The sequence below is a fragment of the Pseudonaja textilis genome, chromosome 1 (assembly GCF_049901715.1).
Source record: "Pseudonaja textilis isolate UNSWEBS1 chromosome 1, rPseTex1.2, whole genome shotgun sequence".
In the NCBI taxonomy this organism is placed as follows: domain Eukaryota; kingdom Metazoa; phylum Chordata; class Lepidosauria; order Squamata; family Elapidae; genus Pseudonaja; species Pseudonaja textilis.
In genome coordinates, this window is record NC_141990.1 from 18934237 (window position 1) to 18951212 (window position 16976).

At 39.4% G+C, this 16976-nt stretch overlaps 1 protein-coding gene across 3 annotated transcripts in view; it reads right to left on the minus strand.

Moving 5' to 3' along the window:
* The window catches only part of POR (cytochrome p450 oxidoreductase), a 55912-nt gene extending 39912 nt beyond the window's left edge, over positions 1–16000 (minus strand). Inside the window, exon 1 of one of the 3 annotated variants that reach the window (XM_087927164.1) lies at positions 15760–16000. The gene's annotated coding sequence lies outside the window, so the exon portion shown is untranslated. Of the gene's footprint in view, positions 1–10365; positions 10468–15759 lie in introns of those variants that run through there. The other 2 variants (XM_087927155.1, XM_087927146.1) reach the window with 2 other exon arrangements.
* Positions 16001–16976: the final 976 nt, after the last annotated feature.

Consider the following 16976-nt stretch of genomic DNA (forward strand, 5'->3'; position numbering starts at 1 on the left):
CTATGCATTATTTTCCATGTAAAATTTAAGATGCTGGTTATCACCTTGTTAGGGTGGTTATCACCTTGTTTCAACCAACAAGGTAGTTATCAGCTTGTTTCTTCATATGGTACAAGACAGACACACAAGCTGTAATTGTTTATTGTACAAAGGGAAACTCTTCTATTTCTAATCTAATCTATTTTCCCCCATTTCTTTTTTTTTAAATAAACTTTATTAATTTTACAATTAAAACAGACAAACAACATGTACATAAATGTGAAAGGGAAAAACGAAACAAGTAAAAAGAAAGATCAGAAAACAATTAAAAACAGTTTCATCCTCAACAGTTTGTGGGACCTTATTTCAGCCTTATTTCTATGGTTTTATTCCTACGTCAGTGCTGTTTTATTTCTTCTCTAAATCTTTCCTTTTCTCTCAGGTTTTCAATTCTTGTAGCCAATCTCAGTCCATTTGCATGGGAAACCCTTTTTCTTCAAAACACCCACAACGCATGTTTCAGTTCCCTTTTTATAAAGCAAACTCTTCAGTTATGGAGAGAGTGGTGCTATGTTAATCGTCCTTCACAAGTAACATCAAAACTCTGGATCCCAGGGTGAAAAACTGCCTACTTCACACAAGATAGGGAATTCATTCTTCTACACACCTCTAAAGAGGGGAGACCGGATACATGGAGGACCATCTGTCTCCACTGGCTTCAGCCCATCTCACCAGATCTAACACTCAGAGTGTGCTACAGGTCCCTTCTGTGGAACAATATCAGGTTACTCAATCTGGAAGGCTCCCTTCTTTGTAGCAGACCTTGTTTTGTGGAAGAGTCTACCCCAGTGATGGTTAACCTTTTCAGTATCAAGTGCCCAAAGCGTGCATCCCCAAAATGCAATGCACACACACACCCTCCATCGAAGTGCATCTGCCCCGCCCCTGCACACACGAACATCCCCACGCATGCTCAGCAGAGATCCAAAGACCAGCTGACCAGCAGGAGGTACGCATGCATACACGGGAGAGCTGTGCTGGGACGATGGCTCACATGTCTACAGAGAGGTGATGAATAATTTTGACCTATATAAAGCACTACATGGCATGGCGGTGGGTACCGGCAAGACTACCTGCATCAAGTGATTCCTACCTATCATTTATCCCTATGCTGCACTTTCCCCAACCAGAGATTTTGGTTAAAAAGTCAATGTTTCTCACTGATAGTTTCATGCTTTGGAGAACCACTGTCTCTGCAGATTTAGAGATGATCTTAGCTTGCGATTTTTAGAAAAGCCTTGAAAATAGAGCTATTCAGAAGGACGTTTGATAGTTGTGGAATGCCTTTTCAAGAAAATGTCAACCACTGGGCTGAAGTTTGTTTTTCTTGGCTATTAATTTTTGTACAGCATGTTGATTTACTGGTATTATGTTGTATTTATTCAAACTATGCACTGCCAGGCACTTGTGATATGTGATGGTAAACAGGATGTAAATAAGAAAGCCAAAATGAAGTTAAAGCTTAGCAAATTGTGTGAACCTGGTTACTTTGTTCAGCTACTTTCTCCAAGCTAGGTGCCCTGATCCAATACAGCTGAAGGAACCAGTCTAGCCAACCAAGCTCACCATCAGAAGTCACAATATCCTGTGCTAGTCACATTGCAAGACTGGGTGCTAAAAGCAAGGAAATCCTTCCCATACTGTTTGGAAAAACATGGTTTTTAATACAGCATGCAAGAAACCCTCCCTCTTACAACATCATCTTTTGTTTGAAGATTAATTTTAATCTCCACTTCAAATGACCTTCTGTGCCAAGTATCTTACACAACAGGATTAAATGCTGGCTCTTTTGCCTATTTGTATGCCAAAAGGAGAGGGGAGGAGTAATTTTGGTTTTAAAAACGATGAGCAATGAGGAAAGCATGGTGCAATGGTCTCCACCAAGCTGACTTGACAGGAAGTGTGTTCACACTGACGCTTATTCTAGTGACACACTGCCATAGACAAGACCTTTGCCCAAGTGTTCCTGGGTAATCATGTTTGTAGACTTTCCTTCGCTTCTTTGCAAGCAGTGGTTAAAAAAAAAAAAAAGAGGGAGAGAATAAACTAACGTAACCCGATTTAAAATGAGTACTACAGATCTCTGCAATTATTTCTTAGTGCAAGTGTGGGAAACTCCTCACCAGGGAGTGTTGAAGGGTGTCTTTTAATTAGCTGAAGAGCCTATTTGCCTACAGTTTAGTGAAATGAAAATGATACAATAGCTAGGTAAGGTCCAACATGCCCGGTGTAGGACATGCTATGATTGTACTAAGATCTTCATATGCTCCACACAACTTAATTTAATTACTGAGAACACTTTTTGGGGGGTTTGCAAAGTACATAGAACTAAAAATTAGCCAGCCCACCTGAGATTACTTAATAGTCCATACTGAAAGTGGCAATTAGACTAATAGCAGACACTCCCCAAGTGCACATCCTGCTGCCCTCCCCACCATCTTTTAATACAAATAAACTATTACTTTCACTGGTTTTTTTGTTTTGTTTTGTTTCATTGCTTTTATTGGGAGGCTTGTTGGTTCAGTGGATGGCAAATAAATAAAATACATACATAGCCACAAAAACAAATACAAAACCAAAGTTCCATCTGACTGAGCTTGGCAACATCGCACAAAACTCAGACACTAGACCTTTATTCAACCAATTTAAGCGTATTTTACAAACCAAGCCTTACTGTCACTCAGAAATGAACTTGATGTTTACTTATTAAGACCTGATGCAAGTTGTTGCAATACAGATAATCCTCAACTTACAATCATAACAATCTGCCCTTTACAAGTTGTGACAGTTACAAAGTGGATCATGGTATAACAGATTTTACTACCTTTATTGCAACAGTCATTAAGCAAATCACTGTGGTCACGAAGTAAATTTGCAGTTATTAAGGAAGTTTGCTATAGGGTGTTTTTGGCAAAATTATAATCAATCATACATATGTGACTGTGGGGAAACTACAAAGAGCGTAAATGAGGGCTGGTAGCTGAGCACTTGAAATGCAGTCACAACACTGTAAGTTTGAAACAGAGTTGTAAATATTGTTTTGGGGTGGGGGTAGCTGTTGTGAGTCATAAGTCAAGGACTACCTGTAACATTACTCCAGAGCTCTTAAATCAGAACAGGAGCCATGAAGGACATGGTACATCCATGGGTTTCATTCTTTATCAAGGGCAGTTCTCATCTTGCTTAAACTCTCGTTTTCCTATAGAAATGGGGATATGAAATAGCTGTTCCCTAAATCCTTCATTCTGCATTAATGCAGCTTTTTCCAAACTGATGCAGGACTACATCTAACAACAGCCCACAGAGATATAGGTATCAGGATAGTTAAGTAAGGCAGAATTTGCTCAATCAAACAGCAAACCAGTCACAATTATTTGAGTTCAACACAACAATATCCCCCAAACAACTCTCATCAGTATAAAATTTGAAACAAAATACTGAATGACCTTAACTACTCTCTTTCTGGTCTGCACAAGGAATCAGAGTAAGCCAAAACTGTGTCAGATAGTTTGTGACTCATTCATGCTATGGAACTATCTAGTTAAATCAAGATAGGGTCTATTATATTAATAAATTAAGTACTTTGTTAACAAAACCTGGGTTTAAGTTTATGACCCTAAATCATCTCCATGAGCCTGACCAGCCAGAGAGCTAGAGTATTTAATAAGCAAAATCATAAAGCACTAAAGTCTTCCCAGACTTCCACTCTAGGAAGCAGTTCCAATGCATACACTGCCAAGGGTTCAAGTTCAGCCAAGGAATGCTTGGAAACAAGAAACGGGTGGAATTGTAGAGCCCATTCCCAATATTCAACATAGATTCATGTTGCTGACCAAGCAGGGCACAAGTGAACATCATCTGGGGAAAAAGAGTGAATACAGCTGGTTCTTTTTGTAATCATTTTACCAAAGCCACAATCAAGTACAGCTGCTTAAGTGTAATCTGACAATTGGATTATTTGCAAGGAATCTCAAAATCAGCTTCAATTTAGATCAGCTGAAAACTCATTCTTGGGGCCAGAAGGAAGAAAATAAGCTTATGTAAACCCATCTTAGAAGGATCTATTACAGCCCAGACATGTAACAGAGCTTCTCCAAAAGGCAACACTTTTGTAAAAATGATATCTTGGGAAGCTAACTATAAACCTGAGAAAAATGACTTAATACAGCAGAAAAACTAGATCAGTAATTTGGAGAGTACTTTGGAATTAACCTGAACAGGGAAATTCAGCCTGTCAGATTTTCTAAAGTAGTGGCTAGTTTTATAAGATACCTAATTATGCATCAGGTTCATATGACACCCTAAATAAATCAAAACCAAGCAAATAATGTTATGCCATACTGTATCCATTGCTAAAGACATGGTTCACATCTCAAATTCATATGGCTAAGAACAACCAAGCTTTGGGGAGCGTCAAAAACTCTATAGTTCAAGGGTCTTCAAACTTAGCAAGTTTAAGACTTGTGGACTTTAACTCCCAGAATTCCTGAGTTAACATGACTGGAGGAGGAATTATGGGAGTTGAAGTCCACAAGTCTTAAAGCTGTCAAGTTTGAAGACCCTTGCTCTAGTTCAACCCTGAGCTACAGATATATATTATTTATTGCTCTTGAATTGTGTAGCCATAATCTGGTATGCCATCCAAATTAGATAAACGTCACTCATTCTTCATCATTTTTTCCACCTCCAAGAGAAATGGAGGCAGGGAAGATCCAACTATTCTTTACCCTGCGATGGTGGCTCCAATTAGGTCACCATGCTATGTTTGAATTGCTTTACAGTTAAAGGCAAAGAGTGGTAACAAGCTACTCTAAAAGTGATTGGTATATTTAAAGTCAGCAACAGAGGCAGAAGAAGATTTTGCTGTTTCATTGCATCATATGCAAAGCAATTGCTCACATGCTAATTTAAACTGAGTTTCAGTTGATCCTTAAAATGCAATTCCTGGGACATTCTTCTGGAAGCTGGTCCCACGAGCATCAATGTCAATTACATCAGTCTGGGAAAAGATAATTTAACAGTCTTGCTAACCTAGCCAATATTTCCAGTTCACTGGCAAATGCAAATGAAAATTGTCCATATCTAAAGAAAAAAATGGATAAATTTATTTGCCAGGATAATTCTGCCACCGTCAACTATCACAGCTCACTAGAAAAGGGACTCTATCAAGTGGAATCCTTGGTGCTGTGATTTGGTCAGTTACTTCATTATCCAATTAAGTAATATCAGTGGAGCAAGTATGGGGTTTGTTCCTTATTTATATACAGTTTCCTCTATTGATGAGGAGATCCAGGAAGGGTAATATGTTTTCTTCTTTCCTTGTGAATTATACTCCTTTGAAGATGCTGATCATTTCATGTGTCATCTTTAGGTTTTTACTATGATGGTGTCATCTACATACTAGATCAGGGCTGTCAAATGCCCAGTTTAGTGAAGGGGGGGGAGTCCTGAGAAGTCATGTGACATCACTGTGACAATGTGAGTTTGACACCCCTGTACCTGATCCATACTTTTGGTTGTATGTGTGGTGATGCTATAATTTCTAGATCAGGGGTCGCCAACCTTTTGAACCTCAGCGACCACCAAATTCATAATTTTAGATCCCAGGGACTACTAACTGGTTCTGTGGGCATGGCTTAATTTGTGGGTGTGGCTTGGTGGGCATGGCTTGTATGTAAATATTATAAATGTTTATATAAATATTTATTTTTTTTATAAAAAAGAGCAACTTTTACCCAAAATCAGGCAAAGCAGGAGGGCAGATTGAGTTGCTTACAGAATCACAGATTCATTCAGAAATCTATCTATCTGCCATTGGCTAGCTCAGTCATAAAATTTGCTAGCAAGCAAATTCACAAAATTATCTCACAACACACCATGCATGTAAATATTGAATTTTTTATTTTGAAAAAAGAGCAACTTTTACCCAAAATCAGGCAAAACAGGCAGATTGAGTTGCTCACAGAATCAGTCAGTGATCTATCTATCTGCCATCTGCTAGCTCAGTCTCTCAAATTTGCTTGCTGTGAGTCTGCACTGAATTTGCTTGCAAGCAAACCTTCAGAGCTAAGGGAGGTTCCGCTGTGCTTAGCTAGAAAGCAAGAAATCCAACTGTTTCCTGCTTCCTAGCTAATCTAAATCTCCTGGCACAACAGAACAGATGGTCAGAAAAAGGAAAAATAGAAATTTAGCAGGCAAGTTTGCAAGGTAAGGAGTGAGTGGGTGGGGAGGGTTCCCGCAGGCCATGTGGGCAGCTCAGCCTTGTGTTTCTGCACAGCCTGGATTAATTGCTTTGGGGGGGATGTTCTGGGGGTGAGATTTCTCTGCGGCCCACCAAAATTTTCTCATAGCCCACTGGTTAGCAACCACTGGTCTAGATGCTGCATTAAATCTCTGCTGTGAATCCCGAGAGTGGGATGACATCCCATGGGGTGTTCTTCTGATCTGCTGGTAGACTAAAATTACTAGTGAGGCAGGGTTCATGAGGTCCATGATTCTGTGTATTTCAATCTTTGTGTACATATACTCGACTTAGTTTGTTTAGTGACCAAATTTATGACAGAATCATAAATGTGATCTATGACCACTTTTCACAGTAATGACCACTGCAGCATCCCCATGGTCACGTGATCAAAATTCAGATGCTTGACAACTGGTTCATATTTATGACGTTACTGTGTCCCAAGGTCAAGTGATCACCTTTTGCAACCTTCTGACAAGCAAAGTCAATGGGGAAGTCAGATTCCTTTAACAAACTGGGTTACTAACTTATCAGCTGCAGTGACTGGAAACCCTTAATTGACTTTTGCTGACATTGAGACTGAAATGACAAGGCTTTATGGATTTGTTTATAGATAAGACACAGGATTTGTGAAGATCATTTGTTGTATTTTAAAATACAACATACAAGAGTAAAATACATTTTACTCTTTATTATTTTTTTTCTTTCTTTTCTACTACTATGGTTTTATTTCTTTCCTGCACTTTTTACTCTTTTTATTCCTTCTAGGCCTACGGGGAAAAAAAGTCTGAATGAGCATGACAGGATTCCCTCTCCCTCCCTCATTATCATGCCTGGATCTCTCTGAGCTCTTTCTAAAAGGAATCTAATGAAATCCTGCCACCTTGCACTTGTGGCAGGATTTCACTTCATCGCGTCATAAGATGAACTTATGTCCCCAAATCATAAGTTCAGAACTTAACGTGACTTTTGATTTCAAAAGGCAAACAGTGTTTCTTTTTTTTTAAAAAAAAAAGACACCTAGCCAACCAGATGTGAGAGATCCTTTCAACTCCTCATTCCAAATTCTGGGACAGAAGCCAATTTTGATTGCAAACAGACAAGGGTCACTATTTGGGGATGCAGTGGCTCAGTGGCTAAGAAACTGAAAGGCTTGTTGATCAGAAAGGCTGGCAATTTGGCGGTTCGAATCCCTAGTGCCGCGTAACAGAGTGAGCTCCAATTACTTGTCCCAGCTTCTGCCAACCTAACAGTTCAAAAACATGTAAAAATGCAAGTAGAGAAATAAGGACCACTTTGATGGGAAGGTAACAACGTTCTGTGCACTTTCAGCATTTAGTCATGCCGGCCACATGACCATGGAGAAATCTTCGGACAGCGCTGGCTCTTCGGGTTTGTAACGGAGATGAGCACCGCCCCCTAGAGCCAGAAACGACTAGCACGTATGTGCAAAGGGAATCATTACCTTTTCCTTTACTATTTGGCTTAGAAAAGTTACAGTAACACTCATGGCCCATATCAACAGAAATATATTTGACTCAAGAATGGTCACAGTTCAAACTTGTGGCATCCTCTTTTAAGGAAATGTCCTAAGACAGACCACTCTTAGGCAAAAAGACAGGGATATTTTTAATGTAAGGCCAGGAATATGTTTTATGTATCTGAACTAAAGGAAATCATAAGTACTCTACACAGAAATGTCAATGAGAAAGAGACAGAGAAATGAATCTATTCATTGATTTTAGCAATGTGAGATATTTGTCATGATTAAAACTCTTGTTGGTCCAAAATTCAGAGCAGTTAGAAGATACCTTAAAGTTTGTCTAGTCCAACTCCTCTGAATTATTGCTATAAATTTCAAATCTCCATCCAAGAGTTTCCGAATTACCTTTTTTGCCTTCTCTGGCCAGATTTGGCATTATAACAAGAAAAACTATTATAAGACAATAATTTCTAGGTTAACACAACCAATAATGCCCCAAAGCCAGTAGGAGGCACTACTCTACCTCTAAGTAATACCAATACCATAACAAGGTGCCAATCCCTAAGTATATACTCGAGATTGCCTTTTGTTCTGTGGTGCATTTAAAAACATTTTAAAGTCATGTATTACATAACAAGGAAAACTGCTGCCAAGTATCATGAAAGTATCATAATTTTCCACCTGTCACAATCAAAGATATATATTGAAAGCCCAAAGACATACTTTGGAGAAGAGCACCAAAATATTTTGAAGAGAGCATTATTCAGTGGGGGACATTAATTCAGAAAAATGAGTCTATAGTTGAAAAAATCCTTGGAGAAGGGCTTGAAGGGAATATTCAGAAGCGGTTACAGAAACAACAAGAGTAGAAGTATGTGTTAACTTGGTGGTTAAGGCCTGGGAAAGGAGATAGTATTAGGAAAACACTGGGGCTGGCTCCTCCCTGACTCAGTGGGGCATACATATGAGGGAGGGGAGAAACAGCATATTCAGATTTACTGTTATTATAGCCTATAGTCATCCTGGGAAGTTGGTTTCTTGATCAGATTTATTCCTAGGGCTGACAATCATTATATATCAAATAATGTATGAGTGATAGAACCAGATTTGCCAAACTGGAGACCAGGTGTATTAGGGGGAGGAAGAAAAAAATGGAAACAAGATTCTAAATTACACATGAATATTCCCACCCAAGAAAAAACCCAAAATATCTTTGAACCCAAATAACATTCTTAAAAGGCCAAAGAGGGTCAGAACATAGAAAAAAAGAGTATATATGGGCTTACAAATGTCAGCTAGCAGCGCATCCACACTCTGAATCAGATCAGCTATATATTTTAAAGATGTGCAAAGATAGAGATTTGAAGACAAAAAGGGATCTTGGAAAACGCAGCAATTCTTTTTAATACACATTTAAGAACATGCTAAGATGAACTTGTGTGCACACCCACCTCCCAATTCATTTTTCCAAATCATGCCATGGAATTCAGCTCAGTCCATATCCCTAATATATGGACTGACTGATATACAGACTTCGTCTTTAATTTCTGAAAAATGTACCCATCAGGAATCTAACTGACATTAAAACAAGCACTTGCTACATATTAATTTCTAACAAGTTAATCTGTTAAAAATTGCCACTCTAAAGGCATCCTTGACTCGCGTACTTCAGGCTTCCTCAAAAGGCATCAGAAGTCCAGAACCTATGACAACTCAACTATAAATGTATATTATATTCAAGGCCACCTCCAGTATCCTGATTCTAATTCCTTCGCTTGCTAAATAAAACACATTTCCTGCCAGCCTCCATTAGCAAGTCAACAGAAGAGCTTCTCCTCAAACTAAGCATGATTCTGCTTCATTTCACAGCTCAGCAGAAACCAATTTACAAGGCCCCAATTCCTGACACAATCTCAAAATTCAGAGTTTCTCAGCTGACTAAATTCCCCTTGAAAGGAAGCTCTAATTTCACCTGAAAAAATGGAAAAGTCTCAGCCTGACTGGCATTCAGAGTTCATTGTGAAACACAAAACTTTTTAAAGGAAGAAAAACTAAAGTGTCAAAAGAGATGTTTATGCCAATATTATGGATTCAAGACTTTGATTTCATTTTCCTTTTTTACCTATCATGCCAAAGAACCAGCATTGACCTCATCTGCTCTTTCCCAATGAAACAGGATGCTGTTTTTATAGCTACCTAATATCTTTCTCTTTAAAATTCTACAATTTTATTTTAACTTTTTAAACAATCCATGCAAGGCTGACAAACACCTGGCAGAAAGGCTTGAACTGAATCTTTCAAATAGGAAACCTCAGTATTTCCTAGGCCCAGAACCTGGGATGTCACGCAATGCCAATTTTGCTTTTTTTTTTTTTTTTTTTTGCAATTTCTCGTTATGTAGGATTTAAGGCTCTCGACTCTTCCCTACTCCTAGACCGGTCCCTTCCTCTTCTAAAGCAAGCAAGGACCCAGAAATTTGGCCTCTACGTTGCCCTCCGTTTAAAGCAAGCCAGAGGAACCCAGGCGAGGACCCCAGCCCCAGTTCTTCCCCTCGACATTTGGGGATCCTCAGCCTGCGCTCTATCGCTCCAAACTCACTCACCCACCAGTGGTCCCAAGTGGAAAGAAAACGAAGGCCAATTGCCGCGCCGACAGCAACAGCAGCAGCAGAACCAACTCTCCTCCCGAAAGCCCGGACAGAAAGAAGGGGTGGAGAACGGACTCTACCACTCAGCGACGTGGGGGAAGGACTAAGAACGTATCCCGGGCAAACTCCTCCCTCTCCAAAGGTTGGCTTTTTACATACATCCTGCGCCAGCTCTAACTCAGCGGTTCCATCTGCTTCCGTTCCCGGGGAAACGAATCTTCCTTTCAGTAGGCTCCCCACGCATGCGAGGAATGGTACGGCCTTCCCGGCTCCAAGCTGAATGGAAGGCGCGTATGTTAAAGGTCCAAGGCAGGATCGAGATTAAAGGTTGCTTTAGACCGGCGTTGCTCAACCTCAGCAATTTGTGTGGGCTACAAAGAGAAACCCTGGATTAAACTAGGATTTATATTCACCAGAGTTGTTTCACGACTTTCTGAAAGAAAGCGTCAGTTCAGTAGGCAGGAACAGAGATTGTGTCCTCAGAAGATATTTAATCAGGAAAAGGCTTGGCTGCATTCTCACAGTTACTAGAAACCCCTTATGGGTTTTGTGCTGAAAAAGGTAGAAAAATGAACTTATGATGATGTATAGATTGGAAGATTAGAAAGGATGGTTTATGGAAAGGAGGGTGTTATGTGAGGTAACCTTAAAGCTTTCGTGGTGTGGAAACAATAACTTGGTCCTCAACACCAATAGGACCAAGGAGCTTATAGTGGACTATAGAAGGAACAGATCAGACGTCCAGCCCTTGCTTATCAATGGAGACCGAGTGGAGCAAGGGGCCAGTTTTAAGTTTCTGGGTGTTACCATAAAAGAGGACCTGATCTGGGGTGCTCACATTGCAGCCCTGGTCAAAAGGGCCCAGCAGAGATTATATACTACCTGAGACTTCTCAGAAAACAACAACTGAATGAAAAACTGCTGGTAACATTCTACTGCTGCACAATAGAGAGCATTTTAACATACTGCACCTCTGTATGGTTTGGCAATTGCACAGTGGCAGATAGGAAAGCACTCCAGAGGGTTAATGTCATTGCCCAGAAGATCATTGGGTGCCCTCTCCCCTCTTTGGAAGAGCTTTATTGCTCCGGCTGCCTTAAGAAAGTTCAAAGCATTGTCAAAGATCCATCTCATCCTGGAAACCCTTTTTTTTTAACTATTACCATCTTCCAGACAGTACAGAATAATAAAAACAAGGACAAATAGGCTGAAAAACAGCTTCTATCCCAGGGCAGTAGCTCTTTTGAATTTTGCTGTATATAGTGCAGTGTTGGTGCGGTGTTGGAGGTTTCAATCCAATGTGTGGAGGGTGAAGGATGTGTGTGTTCTTGGTCATGGTCATGATGTACACTGAAGATGGTGTTTGATTTTGTTGTACGAGGTGCAATGACAATAAAGTAACCTAAACTAGAGAGGGTAAAATATAAGCACATTTATAATTGCTGTTAAAAAGATTAGAAGCAGTTTCCTTTTATCTCTTTTCTCTTTTTCATATCTTTATTTTTATGATTTTTATTTCTTTAGAATTTTTTTCAATTAAAACTAACATTTTAAAAGATCCAGATGAAAATATTTGGACCACTTGGGATTAATGGCTATTCCAGCGAAAGTTCTTCCCTAAAACCACCAGCTAAAAGTAGTCCTCAACTTACAACCACAGTTGAGCTCAAAATTTCTGTTACTGTGAGACAGTTGTTAAGTTAATTTTACCCCATTTTACGACATTTCTTGCCACAGTTGTTAGTGAATCAATTCAGTTAACTTAGTTTAATGGTTGTTAAGTGGCTTCCCCCACTGGCTTTGCTTGCCAGAAAGTTGCAAAAGTTGTTCTCATGGCCCCAGTTTATGGAACTGTCATAAATATGAGATGGTTGCCAAGTTCCAGAATTTTGATCACATGATCATGGGGATGCTGCAGTGGTTCAGTGCCAATAAAACTTTGAACAGTCACTAAATGAATTGTTGTAAGTCAAAGACTACTTGTAAAAGCTGCCAAAATCTGAGATGACAATAAAATATTAGGGCTAGAATTTCCTAGAATTTTGCAGCCCAGATATGGTAGCATTAGTGCCACCAATTATACTAAAATGCAATTTTATGTATTTACTTTTGCTTTAATGATGAGTTAATCTACTCATAGTGATTTATAATTCCTAGTTCATGTCCTATTATTACTAACCCAGCCCTAGGCACTGTTGATCCTTGAGACTGATTTATTATTCCAAAGAAGACTCCTCAGATTTTAAGAGTTTGATGCTTTAATAATAAAAACTTGAAATAAAAATTCATCCCATCTTCTAGGAGGATGCAGAAAAGCAGATCATGAAAGAGGCAAGGATCCTTTAAGAAAAGCCGAAGCTAGCCAGTTGCATAAGGATTCCTTTTTTGTTTGTTTAAAAGATATGAAAGCTCACCTTGGAAAATATTTGCAGAACACACACACAAACACACATATTTGTATATGTGATTTCGTTATTTCATAATTAATGCTTGCTGCACTCTGGGGCATAATACTATGTTGTGTGTGTGTTTCATGTCTCTTGTCATCAGGATTATTGGCTCTAAATCCTGGGAACAAAATATAGTCCCTTAGTCAAGAGCTAATACAAATTTATGAGATCAATGATATTTAATTGAATAGTGTCTAATCCAAGATTTTGAGTCTAATATTCACCAGCCTAATACCTTTGAGAAAACATTCTGCTTTTCATCAAATGCTATTCAGAGATATATGAACTCCAGTACAACAGAACACCATACAATACTCATAGGCAAGCTATCAGTCCATCCCTGAATTTATTTAATTAAAGCAAGCTACTCAAGTCCTTACATCTCAAAAATAAAAATACTCCCAACAATAAAAAAAAACTCCACTCTATTATTTATACTTTTGTGTTGATTCCTGGTCAATGCCTGGGCAGATCCCTGCAGTTTTTTTGGAAAGGTTTCAGAAATAAGGAGAAATTCTCTGTCAGAGAACAATTGACCAATGGATTAGCTTGCCTTCAGAAGTTGTGGGAGCTTCATCATTGGAAGCTTTCAAGAAGAGACTGGATTGCCATCTGTCAGAAATGATGTAGAGTCTCCTGCTTGGGCAGGAGGTTGGACTCACTAGACAATCTACAAAGGTCCTTCTAACCCTGTTATTCTGTTAGTTATTCTGTTATCTATTTCTTAGAACTAAGGTCATCCATCTGGTTTTGTGCCTGAGATAAGACTAGAACTCAAAGTCTCCAGATTTCTAGCCTAATGCCTTAACCATTGCACCAAGCTGGCTCTCTTATTTATTATATTTTGTATCAAAATGTGCAGTGTTCCTGAAAACTGCAATCCTTGAGCTATTCCCTTTCTGGCTGAGAACACTACAACATCACTATTCACCTTTTCCTACAGGTCATTTCTTTGCATTTCTTTGCATTTCTTTGAATTGCAATCATTCTTTTCTTTTTTCACTATTTTTTTAAAGAGGGTTGACTTTGTTCTTCTTTATGTTTATCTCTAGTATTACAGCCTCTGTCTCTTTCCAGTTTTGCTCTCTCTACTCCAGAAGGGAAGAGTTGAGGATGGGAGAAAAGTATTCTAATCCATCTACCCAGATTTAGGAGGTCTTCTTCATGGACCACCAGGCCTGAAGCAACTAGGTAGGGCATAGACTAGCCCATAAATGAAATGTTTCCTTTCACTTTTCCATTAACAGGTCTTTGCATAATGGGTCCAAAGTAAGATAATTTGAGCCTGATCATTTTTTGTCTCAAATTTATTTCTTACAGCACAGCAAAAGGCAGTATAGTCTCGATATCTCAAGTGAAAATCCTGGATTGATTTGTTTGTTGATCCATCTGTCAGGATTCTGGCACTTAACCTCATTTAAATCATGAGCCTCTAGCCAAACTTCCAAAACTTCAAAAGGATTTACTGGGAGTTAAAAGATGTGGCATTGCCTGGTTGCAACCGACTCTGAGATACATCATTCATTGAAACCTTGACCCAGGTTTTTCCCCACCCCCTGGGTGTATCGTAATTCATATTCTCCAATGGGACACATCAATAGCCAAGAGTCATCAATCATGATCTCCAGTTAGAATTTTGTGCAACAGAAACTTCAGTCACCTAGTTACTATCTTTGAAAACATTTATGGAATGCAGTTTCGGTTTGCAAGCTATCGTACTGCTTCCCCCTCCCTTTCTGATGGCAACTCTAAAAGACCATAGAAATATTTTATGAGTTGACACCATTTGTTGGTTTTCTTGTCCACAGTATTCCCAGAAATCCTCTTTAACACCAAAGTTTAAAAGTGTCAATACCCTTTCTATCCCATTTCTTCCAGGTCCAACTTTTCCCTCCATGGAGTGTTACAGGGAAAACCATGGGTTACATGATTTTGATCTTTGAAGGTAAACACACATCCTAACATCTGAATTTTCCAGGGCCCTTAGGGCCGTTCTACCTAGAACTAGTTATGGCATATTTTTGACTGTTTGTTCCTTAACTTTGATAATTCATCCTAAAAGGCAGGTGTTATCTACCACTTTGATAGCTTCATTGTCAAGCCTAAGTTTGGTGGTTGTACCTGCTTTTATTAGTTTGGTCTTCTTTATAATTAATATTAGTTCCATTTTTCCCACTGTGTTGCTTGACTTTTATTATTAGAGCTTGCAATAATCCATCAAAGCATTTGTTATGCTCTACATTCTGCCTTGAGCTTTAGCAGTCTCTGAAACTCTCAGGTTTTAAACCAAGGGTCTTCAAACTTGGCAAGTTTAAGGCTTGTAGATTTCAACTCCCAGATTTCCTGAGCTAACATGACTGGAGGAGGAATTCTGGGAGTTGAAGTCCACAAGTCTTAAAGCTGTCAAGTTTGAAGACCCCTGTTTTAAACCATGAATGAAGCTTTTACAGAAGCTAAACTCAGCAGTTCAACATTACCAAAATCATAAAAGCATTACAGAAATAAATGTGGATAACATACAAGAAATGCAAGGTCGAAATTGGAGCATTGTAAATTCAATGGTTTCAGATCTTTGCAAAAAATGAACCTAGTTTTGTAACAATAGATGGAAGTTTAGACAATATAAGTCCATATGGCTTTTTGTCATGAAGTTATCTGAAGGATGTGGACTATTCCATTGTAATCCCCACTTAGTTGAATAGTCTTTATGTTATGTTGAAACTGATGGTGTTGCCAAGTCTTCTGCATGATAATACAAGAGACCCCTCTGGAAGCAAGAAAAAAAAAGACACCCCACCCCACCCCCAGAAATCCAGAACAGTTATATTCAAATTACCCTGCTTAGGCAAGAGAAGCAAAGCTATAGGATGCAAATGGAGATAGCTGTTATACTACTAACCTGCTCAGAAGTTGCAAAAATTATTTCAGTCAGTCCCAATTAAATGTTCTTCCTTTTGCAGTCTTGAGTGATGCAAGGTGGCAAATTTCACAGTGAAAGCAACACTGGATGAATATATTTTTCAGGTACTATTCCCCACTCCGCAAACAAGGAGACACTCAGTGAAAATCCAGTTGAATCTCAACTTCACCCCGAGCTTCCTATTTATTATAAGATTTAATCCTGTTGAGTTGGCCTGTGCCACATGTCAAGTCTTCAAAGGGGTGGAGAAATAAAAGAAGAGAGGGCAGAACTGCTGGAATTGTGCCAAGGAAAGAGCTCTCCATAATTACAAAGATGACATTCACAGAGGCTATCACAGCGGTAAACTAAGGTGACCTCTTCGTTGGGCAATGTACATTGTGCAATCACTATGGCAACCTGCCTTAAAAAAAGGGGCAATCGACTTTTTGACTTCACTGATTCAGAAGTGAGGGTTTTTTTGTTTGTTTTTTAAAAAAGATTTTATGAACAATTAGTTCAGGGCAAAATGTGGAAGATTTCCAGTGGTAAAGCAAAGGGAAGACCTTATGCAAAGCTTCATATAGAGACCCAAAGAGTAATTTGTAGTAGTATTATGATGCTTTAACAGTTACTTACCTTACAGAGGGGCCCGTGATACAAATGGATGATGGACAAGGAAGAGAGGAAAGAAGAAAGGGAGGAAAACAAAGAATGTGAATGGACAGATCAAAAAAACTGGAGGAAGAACTCTGAGGTATTACTGGAAAGAAGTCAAGAGAGCAAACATTCGTTCATGATGTCACCAGGAATCAATTCCTGCTCCATGATCCCTAAATATCACTACTACTGTGTTTTTCCGAAAATAAGATCCGGTCTTATTTTCTTTTGGGCCCCCAAATTAAACACTAGGGCTTATTTTTGAGGTGGGGTTGTCTTGTTTTTTTCCCCCATGTACGGGAGGCCCACTTCTGCTTGCTCGTGGCAGGGCAGGAAGCCACACTGTGTGCCAATGCTCCTGCTGGAAGGTTGGGGAGCGTGGACCTGCCCCACACACCCCTCACTGGCTTACCTCAGGGCCCCTGCACCCAGGCCACCCATGCCCCGACACCTGCCTCACCTTGTGGCCATGGTGCCAATACACCACTCAGCCTCCTGCTCCGTTGCGGCCGCAAGCAAGCAGAAGTGGGCTGGCGGCCACATGGGCTCTTGCTACA